This window comes from Pan troglodytes, chromosome 7 (genome assembly GCF_028858775.2).
Source record: "Pan troglodytes isolate AG18354 chromosome 7, NHGRI_mPanTro3-v2.0_pri, whole genome shotgun sequence".
Taxonomy (NCBI): Eukaryota; Metazoa; Chordata; class Mammalia; order Primates; family Hominidae; genus Pan; species Pan troglodytes.
The window spans coordinates 57,260,765-57,276,633 of NC_072405.2; positions in this window are offsets into that span (position 1 = coordinate 57,260,765).

The window sequence follows — 15,869 nt, forward strand, 5'->3', positions numbered from 1 at the left end:
GAGGAGGTCTCACTTCATGTGTGAGCTCATGCATGCATGCATGTGTGAGCTCATGCATGTGTGCATGGAGGAATACATAACACACATGCACACCCACACATGCACGCACATACAACCAGAACTTAAATTAAGACCAGAAAACAAAGTGCTCTAAAACTCACATAGCAATAGGTTTCAGTTGGGTGGTTAGTAATAGGTACAGGAAAAGATTTCTTCACAGTAAGCTGTGAGTTTCTGAGGCACTGTTTTCCTAAAGAGAACATCCCTGGATGCTCAGCCAACAGGGATACTGATTTGACCAAGAGTCAGCATTCTGTGGAAGTAGACACTGCATTCTTAGCTCGGCAATTTTGCAGGGAAGGTATTTGTGTATCATACAATGAGGAATCTCTTAATCACCTACTTGTGGCAGCTGAACTGCACCTTGGCTCCTGCCAGGCCTGCCCACTTAGGACGCGGAACCCTGGAGGAATTCCAGTCCTGCCCTGGAATAGCTGCAGGTGGGCTGGCAGCCAGCAGCATGCACTGAGCGCTGCCTGAACGCTGGGAGGTGTGACCCAGGTGGCATGTAGGGTCAGCATGGCTGTTCTCAAGAGCATGACACTGAACAGAACGCTGCAATGCATACGGACTTTTGCATTACGTCACAATCACGAGAGTTGACAAGTACTGAACATCTCCTATGTGCTGGGTACCACTCTTGGTGCTTTCAGTCTATTCACCTAAATCTTCCCCACCCTGCATGGCAGGTGTTCTGAGGAAAACCCCACCCCGCAATGACTGTGTAAAGTGAGGCACCGAGTGCTCTAGGCACCCGGGCTGCAGTCCCTCCTGGCCGCCGCCTTTCCTGTAGAGTGCACGCAGGGGCATGGTGGGTTCTGGAGGAGGGAGCCCTGGCATGGCGCTGAGTTCTTGCTCAGTGGCCCAAGCAGAGGTGTGCTTGCTCCATCCAGGGGGATCAGCTGTGAGCACTGGGTTCAGAGCACAGGGCAGGATGCAGGGCTCAGAGCACCTTTTCAGGAGGCTGCAGCAGCGGCCCTGTGAGGCCGGAGAACGAAGGAAGGGCTTGAGTGCACCTCTAGCTGGGGAGCAGTACTCTTGTCCCGGGGTCTAGCCGGGGTGCACTGCTCCTGTCCCTGGGTCTAGCTGGGGAGCACTGCTCCTGTCCCTGGGTCCAGCGAGGAGCACTACTCCTGTCCCTGGGTCTAGCTGGGGAGCACTGCTCCTGTCCCTGGGTCCAGTGAAGAGCACTACTCCTGTCCCTGGGTCTAGCTGGGAGCACTGCTCCTGTCCCTGGGTCTAGCTGGGGAGCACTGCTCCTGTCCCTGGGTCCAGTGAAGAGCACTACTCCTGTCCCTGGGTCTAGCTGGGAGCACTACTCCTCTCCCAAGGTCTAACTGGGAGCACTACTCCTGTCCTTGGGTCTAGCTGGGAGCACTGTTCCTCTCCCAAGGTCTAGCTGGGAGCACTGTTCCTCTCCCAAGGTCTAGCCAGGAGCACAACTCTTGTCCTTGGGTCTAGCTGGGAGCACTACTCCTTTCCCTGGATCTAGCTGGGGAGCAGCCTTTCCCTGGATCTAGCTGGGAGCACTACTCCTGTCCCTGGATCTAGCTGGGGAGCAGCCTTTCCCTGGATCTAGCTGGGAGCACTACTCCTGTCCCTGGATCTAGCTAGGGAGCAGGGCTCCTTTCCCTGGGTCTAGCTGGGGAGCAGCCTGTCCCTGGATCTAGCTGGGAGCACTACTCCTGTCCCTGGATCTAGCTAGGGAGCAGTGCTCCTTTCCCTGGGTCTAGCCAGGGAGCATTGCTCCTTTCCCTGGGTCTAGCCAGGGAGCATTGCTCCTTTCCCAGGGCCCAGCCGGGAGCACTGCCCTGCCTTCATTCCTGCCTCCTTGCTCCCTGGCTGCAGCCAGTAGGACAACAACCACAACACGGAGTTAACTTTGTACAAAGGGAAAATGTCCTCCTATTCCCCACTCCCCCAAAATGTATGCCAGCCCTTTCAGAGGAGGGCGGGAGATCCCCTTGATCAGGTATTCAGAGCTGGCAAAAGACAAGTGGCTCCATTGCTTTCTCCTGCTTCCAGCTGAACGTGATAATTGCTTATTTTTAGAACTGCCTCTGGTGACAGGTCATGAGCGGGCTGAGAGGTAACTCAACAGAGAAGCCCCGGAGCACCAACAGTGTGTACTAACCCATGTGCGCTCCTGGCATGTGCAGGGACTCAGGCAGCATTTATAAATTCTTGGGATTGTGAGTACTGAGCTGAACTGCTTAGAGCCAATGTGCCGCAGATGGCTGAAGGTAGACAGAGGAGAGTCCCAGGCATGTAGGGACAGTGGATCATACTCACAGGGGTGCTCTGCAGTCAACAGACTGCCTGCGTCCATGCAGCCTGGGAGAGAGGGCAGGGAGGGGCGCTCTTCTGGGGGAAGAGGAGCTGCCCCGGGACTGGCAGGGGAGTCCCCACCCCGCCTCCTCTGGCACAGGCTTAGCCAGCCCACACCAGCACCCTGGGATCTCCACTGCCTGCCCCGCCTCCTCCCACTGCCCCTCTCTCTGAAGCCACCCCTGTGTGTCATCAAAGCCACCAGAGCAGGAGACTCCACACACCACTCCCTCCCTCTTGTCCCCTCCCAATGCACACCATCATCTTGCAGCCAGACAATGAGCATAGGACAGCTATTCAGAAAAGCGCGTGGCTTCGGAGGCTCAGGACATGTCCTGACGGCACCTGCAGGTTTTCTTTTCCTGGGGCTGCGGGCACTGGCGGTGCTGCACCTGCCGCGGGCCAGCGCCCTGCCTGTCAGCCGCATACCTGGGCGCTGGTGCAGGCCCTGGCCTGCTCCACATCCTGCCCTGCTGCAGTTCTGTCTCCCCACTGCACCATCTCTCAGTAGACTCTGTGGAGCAAGGCTGTCCCTCCCAGACCTGCTATTTGATTTTCTAGAATCCTGTGGCCATGAAAGAAGAGAAAAACACCACTCCCTTAACTCTCTGCTTACCTGTTTCCTTTTTAAAAAAATTCATGGCATGAAAACTTTTTTCTCCACTCAGTTAATCTTTTTCTTTTTCCACCTCCCCCTCGCCCCACTCCGTGTTTTTGTTTTCCTCCTCCTTTTTTCCTTTCCCCTCCTCTTCCTCGTCTTTCGTTTCCAAGACAGCAAACAGCAACTCTGTTCTTCTAGACTGAGAGCTTGGTGCGGGTAGGGGCAGGGCCGCTTCTCCGCAGCGCTTCCGTTGTCTGGGATGGGGTCTGCCGGCGCTGGCTGCAGGGGCTGCACACATCACGCACACATCCCATGGCGTAACCGCCAGGGTCCCTGGAAATACGGAAGGTGCACCCACTTCCTGGTTAGTGACTAACTTGAATTTCTGGGGCTGCTATGTTCTTTTCTGTGTTTACATGGATCAAAATACAGTACCAAGTAATGAGAGATATGAAGAGGGAAGCAGCTTGCCTTGCACTTAGTCAGATTCACACTATCCCAATTAAGAACACAGCAAGTGGACCACGGCATGAATTTGGCTTGTTGGAGCTCACGTAACTTGGATGCAAGTTCATGTTTATCTAATGGGATTTTAGACTTTTATCCTTTCATACAAATCATATCTCATTAATTTCCCTTTGATATTTTAGCACTTTAGAGCCAGCATAACAAACACATTAAATCTTGAATGTGGTTAATCAGAACCCTAGACGTGAGCAGTGTGATGCCAATTGCTTTAGAATTAGTGAACTCTTGATGGGATGAGAGAGATTCAAATAACTCTACTGCATGTGGTAAATGGGATACACTATGGTGTGTATGTCTGTATGTTCTGAGTGTGTCGTGAGAGAGATGTGTGTGTGTCTGTGTGTGTGTGGGGGGGAGGGTAGTTGCATTAATGCTGACTCCAAGAGGGTAGCATTCAGGAGCATTCTGGTGATGTTTACACCAGCACTTTACTAGACTTTTATGAAATTAATTTTTCTAAATTCAATTATTAAAGATACTTTAGAAACATCCTTCGACTTCCTTATACTAGTAAGAGACTTAAGCAATGCCATGCATTTATTACAGGGAGGGATCCAGAAACCAGGGTTCCCCATTTCCAGGCTTTTGGTGCCCATACTTAATCATTACACATGAGCACCTATGAAGAACCTAAGCAAGTGTGCCCAAGATGGGCACACATATCACTGTCCTGACACACCTACCATAATCCATGCATTCAGATCATACTTACAGTTTATTCAAAGGGGGAAACAGCTTCCCTCTTTGTAACATGATGTAACAGACATTATCTCATTCAATCCTACCTTACAGAAACCCTGCGAGGTAGAGGCAGAGAGAGCAGGTGCTATTCCAATTTTACATAAATTTAATTTGTGGAGTAATTCATAACCTATAAATAGGGTGACAATACATCCTGCTTTGCCTGGGACAACCCCAGATTACATTGTGCTGATGTAACTATGAGCATCTCCTTTCACGATAGCATCCCATTTGGGATGATAAATGCCATGGTTCCTACCAACCTATAATCACTTTTCACTTATATCACACTTTCAAAGTTCATGTGACCTGTGCCATGCCAGGTGGTATCTTGTGACAGTAAGAGGCAGTCAGGGCTAGAACATGGGTAATGGCCTGGGCTGCAGGTCAAATCTGGTACAAATCCCAGCTCTACCATGTCCCAGCTGTCTATCCTTGGGCTAGTGACTGGCACCTGGAAAGCACCACATTATAATTTATTATGTTTGCCACTTCATTTCATGGCCTCTTATCATCGGCATCTTCTTCTTCTCTAGGTAGAAGCCTTTCCCTGACATCATCCGAGATGGCTCAAAGAAGCATTCCTTGTCCCTCTCTAGTTGAGGAGTCTGGCTTCCACCATTCTCCTCACAAGCAGGTGGTGGTCTCTGCCTCTCTTCCCTCTTAGCATAGTCTGTTGACGCTCCTCTCACTCTGCCTCTCTTGGTGCCAACAGAGTTTTCCAGCCTAGTGACCACTCCATGTTCTCCACCACATCTGAACTCTTGGTAAGGCCAGGTCCCAGCCTAATGTCCAGATTCTTATTAGCACCAAATATGAAAGGCATTACATCCAAGCAGGAAACTCCCACTAAAGAAAGCAAATCCCAAGGTATGTTCAGATGAGAAGAGTGGATAGGAGAGGAATCAATGATCTCACAATACATGTACACCACATAGCAACCCAGCCTGCAGCCACGAGGGTCTGCTGGGAGATTCTGGAGCTGGAGACACTCACTCACTCCACAGGAGTAAGTGGAGGATATGTGGCGAGAACAGATTTGCTTTAGACAAAGGTCTTCAGCATTAGAACTAGATAAGGTCTGAATCTTGGCTTTTGCCCTTTTCTAGTTGAGACACATAGGACATTCCTGATTTTCCAAAATCCAATTTCCTCAATCTGTAGGATGAAAATAGTGAGTAATGTTTACTTCTTAGGATAGTTGGGAGAAATTAGTGAGACAATGCATGTAAAATGCTTAGCCCAATATCTGGAAAAAGCGCTCATTAGATTTTCATATCATGTATTATTGAGATTATGGGGATCTTAAAAATTTAATTTATTCCATTTTCTGACTTTATCATGTTTCTAAAGGATTCATGAAGGAAGACATGACTAAATGGTTTTAATTAACCTCCCAGACTTCCCAGTGCTTTTGGGCTAATTATTTCTGCTGGGAGGCAGTGACTCAGGCTCTAAATGCCACTCACAGAGAGGATTCCTAAATCCTTCTGCTTACTTCCACACTGTTCTCTGTCTTCAGGCTGTGTGGCTCCAAGTGGTGGTGTCTTCCCTCAGGGAGCAGGCTGCTTAGGTCCCCTTCATCCACACGAGGCTTTGGAAATGCAGATGGGAGGTGGGCAGGTGCAGCTCAGGCTAGGAGAGGGCAGCCTGGGTTTCAACCAGTGCATCCAAATGTCCTCCACGCTGACAATCTCTCACCCCAGGGACCTCTGTGAGCCTAGCTGGGACCACATAATAGGGGCAGTGTGGAGCAAAACAGAAAAGAGGGAAGTAAAAATAAATGAGAGGATGTGTGTTTTAGGCGGGGTATATTTTCTTGAAGAGTAGGTAGGAGGCTTGAGGTCCACAGAAAGCCACAAATGACCAATGGTGGAGCTGGGTCAGTGAGCTGCTGCCCGGGCAGTGATGCCGATAAAGGCACTTCAAATGCAGACGTGCGCCCAGCCTCATTAAGGATGCCTCCATTAGATTTCCTGTCTTTATTACTTTCCCACGAAACTGAGAAAGTTTGGCCGGGCGTGGTGGCTCACACCTGTAATCCCAGCACATTGGGAGGCCGAGGAGGGCAGATCACAAGGTCAGGAGTTTGAGACCAGCCTGACCAACATGGTGAAACCCTGCCTCTACTAAAAGTACAAAAAATTAGCCAGACATGGTGGTGTGTGTCTGTATTCCTAGCTACTCAGAAGGCTGAGACAGGAGAATTGCTTGAATCTGGGAGGCAGAGGTTGCAGTGAGCCAAGACCGTGCCAGCTTGGGCAACAGAGTGAGACTCCTCTGTCAAAAAAAAAAAAAAAAAAAAAAAGAAAGAAAAAGAAAAATAAAAAACTGAGCAAGTTTACTTGAGATATATCTGTGAGAAGTGCACTTTGATTTACTTGCTACCTGTTTGGGAGGGCTTGTCCCTCAATGGCAACTTAGACTGGAAAACACTGCAAGACACCATCTGCCTCAATCCCTGACAGAGAGGGCAGTCGCTCCATCAGAAAATGCAGATCTATTACTTCTGCCTCTTTTGGAAATATTACCAAACCATCCTCACAACTTGCTAAATTGTAATTAATGTATATATGGGTTAAATTTCTATTTTATTATGTATCTTTTGTAGTCGCTCTATGTCTAATGCAATTCCCAATCCTCCCTTGGTTGCACTTGGTGAGAACTAAACACTAGCTGTGAATGACTGGGCGAGCGTCAGAGGTGACTCTGGGAGGAAATGGCCCCCTGAGATAAGACACAGGGTCAGGAAAAGCACGGGAGCTACAGAGCAGCTCAAAGGAACTTTCTCCAGATGGTTGTCTTCATAGTTTCAAAGTAATTGATTTGAATCCCCTTTAACAACCTTCTTTAATACAAATGATATAACTTTGTGGGGGGAGGCAGGAGAGGCGCTATTACCATGAATCCAAGCAGTGACAGGTGACGACACAAGCGGCCCATGGAATTATCACTTTACATGGTGAATGGGGTTAGGGCAGGGACAACCGGCTTAGAATACATTAACCCTCATGGTGTTGCACAAAGTAGGAACTTAGTGAATGTTTTGGATGATTTTATGGTGCAAGCAATTGCAGGCCTGGTTTCTTACAAGTGCAGTCTTGTACACAGAGATATTTGCAGGTTAAGAATGCAGGACTACCAGTTTTCAGTGGTGGTTTTTAAATCCTGTAGTTAAAAAAAAACACTTAATTGTTTCCCAAATAGAATTTCTTCATGCTGCTTGCGAGGTGATGTCTACCTCTCCTAAACAGGCCTAGCCTGGCTTTCTGGTCCTTCACACAGAGTGCTGGGAAGAGAAGGGGAAGCCAATGAGAGGAGCCAGTTAGAGGAAGGCTATCGCTAATCCTCCAAATTATAACTGCTCATGCACAGTCTTAATCCACCCCCCCGACAAACCCAGGCAAAGACCAAGGTCAGTCAGGTTGGCTGTACTTAGCAGGGAGAAAAGTCAGGCCAAGCCTAGCAGTCGGGAGGTGAGGGCATAGAATGGGCAAGAGGGGAGAGACAGCTCTTCCTTTAAGCTACCCCAAGGGTACTTAGATACCCTTACTATGTGGTGAGTTAATTTTCAGTGTTACAATCATTTCTGAGTTGGTACAGTAGTGAAATTAAGAGAATCCATCAATCTAGATATTGCAGCACAAGGAAGTGATTTGGGCAGTTTATGATGAACGGCAGAGGAGATGTGTTCTAGATATATTGAAAGGCTCTTGAACAGAGCTTATGAATTCTTACAGTCAAGTGCCATGATCATCTTAAGCTGGATTAAAATTACTTAGGATTTTTTTGTTGTTAACATCTTTTAGGTTTAAATAATGTCAAGTAATAAAAGAGGGTTATTCATATGGAGGTCAGTATATACTCAGTATACAGTAAAAAGTTTAGGTACAGATGTCTAAGAATAGTACTTTAAATGATAAATTAAAATCATGCTCATGACGGTCCGTGATGCTGGTAAGGAAATTAAAAGAATGTATATTGCAGGGAAAGGGAGTCTCGTACATTGGGGATGGCAGTTCAGTTGGAAGCCTTTCCTGATGAATGATCTGGCAACACGTGCTAGAAATCTCAGAATTATGCAGAGACTCTAACCCAACAATTCTACTTTTACAAACTTACTCCAAGAAAGTAAGCACTGTGTTATGTGAAAAGGTTTATCTACAGGGAGTGTTCAGTATTAGAATTATTTATAATAGCAAAAATGTGGAAACATCTGACATGTCAATGGCATGAAAGTGGTTTAATAAAGTCAGTCATGATGGAATACCAGGCAGCCATTACAAGTCAAGCTACAGACAAATAATGACCTCAAAAAATGTTCACAAAATAGTAGTACACCAAGACAAAAGTGCATTTTCAATATGATCATCTGAAAAATACAGTATTCTCTTTGCAAAAATGTAGGTGTACTTACAAATGCATTGTAAAAGTCTGGAAGGATTTATACCAGAATATTAATCAATATTTTCATCTTATTTTAAAATTTCCTAAATATCTGAAATATTCTTCAGAGAACCTCAATTCCTTTGTAATCAGGAAAATTAGTTAAAATATTAAAAGCAGGCAAGTAATATCAACAAGATGATACACTAGGAGATCCCAGCTCTTGTCTCCCCAACAAAAGCAAGAATTTAACAGCTACTTGCCAACAAAAATAGCTCTGAGAATACTCCAGAGTACAGTGAAGAAGCTGCAGGAACCCATTAAAGCACCCCCAAACCAAGGACAGCTGTATATAAAAGTGTTGGAAGCGTTTTATCTGCATCACCTCATCTTCTACCCTGGCACAGCTTGGCAACAAAGGGGATCGTTTTGGCTGTGACCTCTCTCTGTGGGGAAAAAGGAGAGCAGAAGTCCAGTAGCCTTCACCACTGAGGACCCCAGCAGCTTTTGTCACCATCATGGACACCCACAGTTTTTATGACTGATGGTGCCCACAGTCTTCACTGATGCTGACCCCAGCTGATTAAGCTGCCCAGAGTCCAAGATGTATCCACCTGGAGCCAGAGCTGTCACACCCCAGCTGGTGCCTTCACACCCACCAATAGGTGAAGGTCTTTCCCCACCAAAGGCAGCCCATAAAAGTGTGGAAGAAGTGACTGCTCCTTCGTGTGTAGATATAAATGCAAAGCTACAAGAAACATATAAAACCAATGAAACATGACTGATTTTCCAGTAACCAACCCCAAAAGAAATGGAAATCCTTGAATTTCCTGACAAAGAATTCAAAATGATTGGTTTAGAGAAGCTTAGTAAGCTGTAAGCTGCACACCTGCACTCCTCAGCCCTTGGGCAGTCGATGGGACCAGGCACTGTGGAGCAGGGGGCAGGCCCGTCGGGGAGGTTCGGGTGGAGCGGGAGCCCACCCAGACAGGTCGGGTGGGGCTTGGGCATGGCGGGATGCAAGTCCCGAGCCCTGCCCCATGGGGAGGCAGCTGAGGCCCAGCGAGAATTCTAGCACTGCTTGGGCGGGCCGGCAGTGCTGGGGGACCCAGCGCACCCTACGCAGCTGTTGGCCCGGGTGCTAAGCCCCTCACTGCCTGGGGCCGGCGGCACCCGCAGGCCAGCCGGCCGCTCCGAGTGTGGGGCCAGCCGAGCCAGCGCCCACCCAGAACTCGTGCTGGCCCATAAGCACCACGTACAGCCCAGGTTCCAGCCTGCGCCTCTCCATCCACACCTCCCCACAAGCAGAGGGAGCCGGCTCTGGCCTAGGCCTGCCCAGAGAGGGGATCCCACAGTGCAGTGGCAGGCTGAAGGGCTCCTCAAGCGCGGACAGAGTGGACTTCGAGGCTGAGGAGGTGCTGGGACCGAGTGAGGGCTGATAGCACATTGTCACCTTTCAAGAGAACACAGTCAGACAACTCAATCAGGAAAACAACACATGAACAAAACTAGAAGTTCAACAAGGAGATAAAAGTCATTAAAAAACCCAGAATTTCTGGAGCTGGTAAGTACAATGAATGAAACAGAAAATGCAACAGACAGCCTTAAGAACAGATTCAATGAAGCCAAAGGAGGAATCTGTGAATCTGAAGACAGGTCATTTGAGATTATCCAGTCGGGGAGAAAAAGGAAAAAAAAAAAAACAATAAAAAAGAATGACGAAATCCTACAGGATTTATGGGCCATAATCAAGTGAACCAATATATGCATTGTGAAAGTATCAGAAGGAGAAGAGAAAGAGTCAAGAATTTTACTTAAATAATTAATGGCTGAAAACTTCCCAAATCTTGGGAGAGAAATGAACACCCAGATTAAAGAAATGCAAAGGACCAGGCTGACCAACATGGAGAAACCCCATCTCTACTAAAAATACAAAATCAGCCAGGCATGGTGGCACGTGCCTGTAATCCCAGCTACTTGGGAGGCTGAGGCAGGAGAATCACTTGAATCCAGGAGGCAGAGGTTGCAGTGAGCTGAGATTACACCATTGCACTCCAGCTTGGGCAACAAGAGTGAAACTATGTCTAAAAAAATAAAAGAAACACAAAGGGCCTAAAATAGGGTCAACCCCAAGAAGGGTACAATGAGATACATTATAATCAAATTGTCAGAAGTCAAGAATAAAGAGCATTTTGAAAGCAGCAAGAGAAAGGTGACATCATATGTAAGGCAATGTGGATAAGACTATCAGTGGATTTCTCAGCAAAAACCCTGTAGACCAGGAAAGAGTGAGATAACAAAATCAAAGCACTGAAAGAAAATAAAAAAACCCTGCCAATCAAGAATACTATACCTGCAAAATTATACTTTAAAAAGGGAGAGATAAAGTCTTTCCCAAATAAACAAAAACTGAGGAAGTTTGTTATAACTAAACCTCACTTACAAAAATGGTAGAGTTCTTCAATTTGAAATAAAAACATGGTAAGCAGCAACATGAAAACAAATGAAAGCATAAATCTCATTGGTAAAGATAAATATGTAGACAAATACAGAATAATGCAACACTGTAGTATGTAAATTACTGTTAACCATAACATAAAAGTTAAAAGATAAACATTTAGTAAGAGACACACAATGTACAAAGAAGCACACTAATTACAAGAACACAAAATGTGTGGGAGGATTAAAAGTATGGTTTTTGTGTGTGATCAAAGGTAAATTGTTATCAACTTAAAATAGACAAGATATTTTATGCAAGCCTTGAAATAACTACCAAAACCCCTATAATTGATATATACACAAAAATACCCAAAAACAATCATTATAAAACATCATCAAATCAAAGAGAAAACAACTGCCAAACAGAAAACAATAAACAAAATGGCAATAATAGGTACATAGTTATTAATGGTTGCTTTAAATGATTATAGATTAAGCTGCCCAACCAAAAGGCATAGAGTGGTTGAACAGATTTTAAAAAGATCCAGCAATACGCTGTCTACAAGAGACTTGCTTTAAATTTAAAGGCACATATAGGAGGAAAGTTAAAGGATGGAAAAAGATATTCCATGCAAATGGTAACCAAAAGAAAGCAGAGGTGATTATGCTTATATCAGATAAAAGAAGTATTAAGTAAAAAATTATCTTAAGACAAAGGACTGAGAAATGGTCAATTCAACAGGCACAAATAGTAGTTTTAAATATATATGCAACCAATATCAGAGCACCTAAAGTATATAAAGCAAATATTGACAGATCTCAAGGAATAAATTTATAGCAATACAGTAATAGTAAGGTACTTTAATATCCCACTTACAATAATGGATAAAATATCCAGACAGAAAATCAGTAAACAGATGACTTGCGCAACACTATGGATGAAAAGACCTAACAGACATGTACAGAACTTTCTATCCAACAACAAAAGAATACGGTCTTCCCAAGCATACATGTAAGGTTAGATCACATGTTAGGTAACAAAACAAATCTTAACAAATTTAAGAAGACTGAAATCATTACAAGTATCTTTTCCAACAGTAACAGAATGAAACTAGAAATCAATAACAGTAAGAAAATGGGCAAATTCACAAATATATAGAAACTAAACAACACATTTTTGAACAGCTATTTGTTCAAAGAGGAAATCAAAGGGAATTTAAAAATTATCTCAAGACAAGCAAAAACAAAAACCCAACACAAAACTTATACAATGCAGCAAAAGTAGTATTGAGGAAAGTTTACAATGATAAATGTCTACTTTAAAAAAGAATAGAGATCTCAGGTAAAAAAACCTAACTATACACCTCAAAAAACCAGAAGAAAAGAACAAACTAAGCCCAAAGTTAGCAGAACTAAAGAAATAATAAAGATAAAAGCAGAAATAAAACAAATAGGGAACAGAAAAGAATTAACAAAACTAAGACTTGGTTTTTTTGAAGAGATAAACAAAATTGACAAACACCCGGTCAGACTAAGAAAAAAAAGACTCAAAATCATAAATGAAAGAGGAGCCATTACAATGGATGCTTCAGAAATAAAAATGATCATAAAAGACAATGAAAAATTACTATGCCCAAATTGGATAACAGAAGAAATGGATAAATTCCTAGAAATATACAACCTACCAAACTGAATTAGGAAGAAACAGAAAGCCTGAACAGGCCAATAACAAATAAGGAGACTGAATCAGTAATCAGAAAGTTCCTAACAAAGAAAGGTCCAGACCAGGTGGCTTTCTAGGTGAATTCTACCCAACATACTAAGAAGAATGAATACCAATTCTTTTATTTTTTAAACTCCTCTAAAAAAATAGAAAAAAAGGGCCCACTTACAAAAACTCCTTTCTTGAGGCCAGTATCAACTTGATTCCAAATCAGCACAAGAAAAGAAAACTACAAGCCAATATCCCTGATGAACATTGGAACAAAAATTTTCAATAGAATACTAGTGAACTGAATTCAACAGTGCATTAAAAAGATCAAAATGCCATGACCAGGTGGAATTCATCCCTGGGATGCAAAGATGCTTCAGCATATGCAAATCAATTAATGTGATACAACACAATAACAAAAAGGAAAGCAACCTCACTATCATCTCAACAGATGCAGAAATAAAGCATTTAACAAAGTTCGCCAACCATTCATGATGAAATCTCTCAATAAAATAAGTACACTAGGAACTTACCTCAACACAAGAAAGGCCATGTATGAAAAGCCCACAGCTAACATCATCATTAAAATAAAGAAACTTTCTGTAAAACTTCTGGTAGAAACGGTGCTCATTCTTGCCATTTCTATTTAACATAGTACTGGAAGTTCTAGCCAAAGCAATTAGACAAGTAAAAGAAGTTAAAGCATTGTTTTGGGAAGTCAGGGACCCCGAATGGAGGGACCGGCTGGAGCTGCAGCAGAGGAACATAAATTGTGAAGATTTCATGGACATTTACCAGTTCCCAAATAATACTTTTATAATTTCTTATGCCTGTCTTTACTTTAATCTCTTAATCCTGTTATCTTTGTAAGCTGAAGATGTACGTCACCTCAGGACCACTGTGATAATTGTGTTAACTGTACAAATTAATTGTAAAACATATGTGTTTGAACAATATGATCTCAGTGTACCTTGAAAAAGAACAGAATAACAGCGATTTTTAGGGAACAAGGGAAGACAACCATAAGGTCTGACTGCCTGCGGGGTCGGGCAAAAAGAGCCGTATTTTTCTTCTTGCAGACAGCCTATAAACGGACATGCAAGTAGGGAAGGTATCATTAAGTTCTTTTCCTAGCAAGGAATATTAATATCCTGGGGAAGGAATGCATTCCTGGGGGAAGGTCTATAAATGGCCGCTCTAGGAATGTCTGTCTTGTGCAGTTGAGACAAGGACTGAGATACGCCCTGGTCTCCTGCAGTACTCCTCAGGCTTACTAGGGTGGGGAAAAACTCTGCCCTGGTTAATTTGTGGTCAGACGGGTTCTCTGCTCTCGAACCCTGTTTTCTGTTGTTTAAGATGTTTATCAAGACAATACGTGCACCGCTGAACATAGACCCTTATCAGTGGTTCTGCTTTTTCCCTTTGTCCTATTCCCTCAGAAGCAGGTGATCTTTGTTAGACCCTTATTAGTAGTTCTGCTTTTTGCCCTTTGAAGCATGTGATTTTGTACCTACTCCCTATTCTTACAGCCCCTCCCCTTTTGAAACCCTTAATAAAAACTTGCTGGTCTGAGACTCAGGTGGGCATCATGGTCCTACCAATATGTGATGTCACCCCCAGTGGCCCAGCTGTAAAATTTCTCTCTTTGTACTGTCTCTCTTTATTTCTCAGCCAGCTGACACTTACGGAAAATAGAAAGAATATACATTGAAATATTGGGGGCAGGTTCCCCCAATAAAGCATCCAAGTTAGAGAGGAAGGAGTAAAATTACCTCCATTTTGAAACATCATCATCATATATGTAGAAAACCCTACAAACACAACAATGACAACAACAACAGCAACAACAACACACTGTTAGAACAAATAAGTGAATTTCATAAAGCTGCAGGACACGAAATCAACTTACAAAAATCAGTCACGTTTCTACCCACAAATGAGCTATTTGAAAAAAATTAATAAAAAACTCATTCCTAATAGCAGCAAAAAAATAAAAAATAGTAATAAACTTAAGCAAAGAGGTGAAAGTCTTATACACTGAAAATTATAAAGGCAATGATGAAGGAAATTAAAGAAAATACAGACCAATAAAAGGGCATCTCATATTCATGAATTGGAAGAATTTATATTATTAAAATGTTCATACTACCCAAAGTGATGTACAGACTCAATACAATCCTTATCAAAATCCCAATGGCATTCTTCACAGAAATAGAAAAAATAATCCTAAAATTCATATGGAACCAGAAAAGACCCTAAATAGCCAAAGCAATCCTGAGCAAGAGGAACAAAGCTGAAGACGTCATACTTCCTGATTTCAAAATACAGTGCTTTAGTAATCAAAACAGCTTGGTACTGGCATAAAAACAAACATATAGACCAATGGAACACAAGACAGGCCTAAAATAAATCCAAGCATCTACAGTCAACTGATCTTCCACAAAGGTGCCAAGAATACACAACAGGGAAAGGAGAGTCTCTTCACAAAATGGTGTTGGGACAATTGGATTTGCACATCAAAAGAATGAAATTGGACCCCATCTCACAACATATACAAAAGTCAACTCAAAGTGGATTAAAGACTTAATGTTGACTTGCAGCTGTAAACCTATTAGAAGACAACACAGAAGAAAAGCTTCATGACATTAGTCTGGGCAATGATTTTTGGATATGATGACAAAAACACAGGCAGCAAAAATAAGTGGGATTGAATTAAACTTAAAAACAAATCTGCAAAGAAAAGGAAATAATCAACAGTGAAAAGGCAACCACTGGAGAAAATATTTGCAAATCATATATTTGCTAAGTGGTTAATGTCTAAAATATATAAGGAATACCTACAACTCAATAGCAACAACAAAAACCAAACAAACATAAAACCCCCCAAAACCTGATTTAGAAATGGGCAAAAAACCTGACAACGCATTTTTCAAAGATAATAGCAATGATCAACAGGTCTATGAAAAAGTGATCAGGTAAATGCAGATCAAAACCAGAATCAGATATCCCCTCTTACAGAGGCTATTATCACTAAGATAAATGATAACAAGGGCTGACAAGGATATGGAGAAAAGA